The sequence below is a fragment of the Alligator mississippiensis genome, chromosome 2 (assembly GCF_030867095.1).
Source record: "Alligator mississippiensis isolate rAllMis1 chromosome 2, rAllMis1, whole genome shotgun sequence".
NCBI classification, from domain to species: Eukaryota; Metazoa; Chordata; order Crocodylia; family Alligatoridae; genus Alligator; species Alligator mississippiensis.
This window is the reverse complement of record NC_081825.1, coordinates 38,241,643-38,245,752: the sequence shown is the minus strand read 5'-3', so window position 1 is coordinate 38,245,752 and position 4,110 is coordinate 38,241,643.

The following is a 4,110-nucleotide window of genomic DNA, read 5'->3' as shown; positions in this document are numbered from 1 at the left end:
TATAGAAGCAGCTGGCAGAAGAATCATTTTATAGACGTGCCTTTGTCATAGTTCACAGATTGTAAAGACATGAAGGTTAAATGCGAATTTTAATATTTCTCCAAAGACTTGAACCCTAAAATTCCTGCTAGAACAACTAAAATGTATATGTCTGAGGGTGAAATGAAAGTACACTACAATATAAACTTCTGATAGCTTTAATGCCAATGAGATTGTTAGAGCAGTTATTCACTGTAGATATGGTTAGTGGTATGCAGGCAGGAGTTTTTAGTTCTGTGGCATTTTGCTGACTTAACAGTAAAATGGTCTTCCTTTCTCACATTTTAATGTGCTATGTCAGGAGTAAATTATATAATGGATGCCTGGGACTTTCTGTCTTGTGGACTGATTCTATAACAAATTTCACCCTTCTTTTCCTCAGAGAGGGTAATTAATGGAGTGTACCATGATTTCCATATGAGATAATCTTCAGAGAACTTTTTTAGCTCTGTGTGTGTAGCCTTGTGAATCCTTTAGTTTAAAAAAGGAATTCATTGTTAAAAGCTTAAAGAAGCACAGATAAGCCATTTTTCTACAGAGGATCTCCTTTAAGCAGATACAGGCTTACATTTCATGGTGAGCTGAAGGTTGGCATTGTTTCTCTATTACCTGGCACTACAGGAGTGTACAGAATTTCTTAATTTAATATGATCCTTTTCCAAAGGTCTTGCAATTTGTTGCTTTCAGTGGAAATGTGGGCTTTTCCTAAGCATAAGCAGTGCTAGGATCAGGTCCTAAAGAAGTGACAGACTTCTGGTAGCACAGCATTTGATTCTAGGGCATAGGTCCGCATAGGAGAGGTATAGAGGAATAACTTTATTATTCAGGGATAAATTTGATTTTGGCATTTTTGACAAGCTGAGTTGATTGTGACTCTTTGAGGAGCTTTTATTCTGAGCTGATAAATGCAGAAACACAAAAATGGGCAAATGATATTTCTCTCTGATTTTATTGTCTTTGTTCATCTGCAGTAGTAAAAGTTTCCTAACTATGTGGTAAAATAATCATTTGTCAAAGGAGTAAACTTACTGTACACCAATACTCTGCATTTAAAAGATCCCCAGTGTACTATGAACTATATAGTGCTCATAAAAAGCCATACTCAAGAGTCAAATATTCTTTCTTCTTCAATTACTGTAGTTTTCCATTGTCTCTAAGGATGGGCTATTAAACACTCAGTGTCAAAGCACACCACATTGTTCTTTGTACAAGGTACTGACACACTCATTAGCCCATAGTCTTTGAATTCCTGATTGTACGTATGGTTTTCAGAATGCTACTTATAGGCTCTAATGGAAAAAAATGAAAACAGCCAGCCAGCCAGGCAGTACAGTTTTGAGGGGGATCATGCTTCAGTCCCTGAAAGCCTAGGGTCATTTTAACTGGGACATTGCATAGAGTGTGCCTGCCAGATTCAATATATATAATCTAGTGCCAAGTGGCTGAAATTAGGGTTTTACTATTTGATCTTTCAGGCAAGTAAGCAAATTGTCACTTTCATTTCCCAATAATTGCTGGGATAACAGATCTGGCTATTATTTTTTCCAATCTCCACTATTAACCAAGGTATGAAGGAAGAAGTCTGATCAAAGGTAATTAACGAATCTGAATGAGATTTCATTGGGGTATTGGATTACATTTCCTTTACACATGTCAAGGACATTACATCTGAGGAAAAGATAAGTCTGTGTAGCTGGAATGGCAAGATTTTTGTGAAATGCTCTGAAATGAGGCTTCCCAAAGAAATGATGTACTTTTAAAAGTAATACCTAAAAAAGCTGATTTTATAGAATCTGTTACAAAGAATTCTGTGACTCCCTAGATGTGGTGGAGGTTTTCCAATTCCTGTCAATGGTTATTATTTACTTACTATACAGTAGTGACCAAAGGGCCCAGTGAAATAGAGGTACCATTATATATGCACCGTGCAAACACAGAATGCAAAGAGAGTCCCTGTGCAAGAGTTCCCAGTCTAACTTGATGTAATGGATGTTGAAAGTGTTCAGAATTAGCCTTTATAGAACTGTTTATCCTGTCCTGAGTTCAGCACAAGCACCAGACTGCTAAAAAGTGCACCCCTACAGGATTTAGGCCATAATTAAATGTTTCTTTATAGCTAAAACAGCATTTTAAATGACACAATTAAAGTAATTTCATAACTATTGTGCACGGATACTATTGGAAGAAAATTAGTCAAATGTGATGTACACCAGCCTTTCTTAACATAATGCAACTTCACAGGGAAAGTAAAGTCAGGAATTCTTTAAATATTTCCTAGCAACCTAAAACAAAAGCTAAACAATACCTAGATGGGTAAAAGGCTAAAAAATTATCTCAGAATACATAGAAACAAAATCAGAAGAATCAAGAGACAGAAGGGATTATGTATGTTCATAGAAATGTTTCTGTCAGCTGTCAGTCGGTAGTGTATTCAGCACTTTGGGAATGGCCAATGGATGCTACTTTCATGACTGGATAAAACAGTTAAACATTTTGGAAGAATGCCAGTTCTACCCTTCATACCAGTCAGGGCACCTCCTGTGCTTTTGTTGTTGGAAATGCATCATTTCCTATGAGGAAGTACAGAATATGTGTGTGCGCGCATGCGCGCACACATATTTTTTAAGAGCACTTTTTCATACATAGCTAATCTGTATTCTATACACCCACCATTAATGGCAAGTTTGTTGGAGTGAAAACCACTCTCTGCTTTGCCTTGGGCTGTCTGGTTTGTTCAAGTTATTGTGGCACAGAAATAGCTGTAGTTCTGGCAGTATCAGTCCTCCTTTACTGTAGGGAATATATTACTATTTAGCAGTGAACATTTTCAAATGCAAATGACCCTCCAAATTAGGGATGTCCTGCTTCTTAGAACCACTACTAAACAACCACCTGCATGTGTTCATATTCAAAGCTGGTCTACTCACCCCATATGCATCTCCTCCAGTGTTTTATTTGACAATCTGTTTTAGCTTCGCAAGGGAGCTAGCAAATTATGTATTGCTCATTTTGTCAAAGTCATCATTGATGACAATTCCGGCATCAAGAGGCTCATTTTGTTCTGCAGATGTTTTTTTTCAAATAGAAGATAAATCATGGTTTTGAATCTTTTTTTAAAAATAATTTGAGTGAGTGTGGGTGTGGGTATGTGTGTTGTGCTTCTGGGAATAACATAGGGCACAAATAAAAAATCCTTTCATTTAAATAAATATATAAATATGAGACCTCAAGAGGCTCACTACTTCAAATCTGCAGAGCACATCAGTAGGTGTTATATTTAGCACCACTGTAAGAGATGCAGGGGAAAAAAACCCCTAAGCTATTTATATAAAGAGAACAGTCTTATCTCATTCCCTATTTGGCTAACAGCCCAAATTCCAAATGATGATTTACAGACTCAGCCCAATGTAGAGCTATCCTGCAATAAAGCATCTTCCAAGGCTAAAGAGGGTGGTAACTTTAGTGAGCTCACAAGTGAGGTGCTCTCTGAAAAATAATAGTCTGTTCAAAGGATTGAGTCTGCAATGCTGTCAGTCTCTTGAAGTTGGCAAATAAAATTCCCTGTCTAAGACCAGATTTCAATAAGTGCTCCAGTCCTCAGGGCAAAGTCCCAGAGGACTGGAAAAGGGCCAATGTGGTCCCCATCTTCAAGAAGGGGAGGAAGGAGGACCCGGGCAACTATAGGCCAGTCAGTCTCACCTCCATCCTTGGCAAAGTCTTTGAAAAAATTATCAAGGCTCACATTTGCGAGAGCCCAGCAGGACAAATTATGCTGAGGGGAAACCAGCATGGGTTCGTAGCAGGCAGATCGTGCCTGACTAATCTAGTCTCTTTTTAGGACCAGGTTATGAAACGCCTGGACACAGGAGGAGGGGTGGATGTCGTATACTTAGACTTCAGGAAGGCCTTTGATACAGTATCCCACCCCATACTGGTGAACAAGTTAAAAGGCTGTGACTTGTAGTGACTACACAGTTCGATGGGTGGTGAATTGGCTGGAGGGTCGCACCCAGAGAGTCGTGGTGGATGGGTCGGTATCGACCTGGAAGTGTGTGGGCAGTGGGGTCCCGC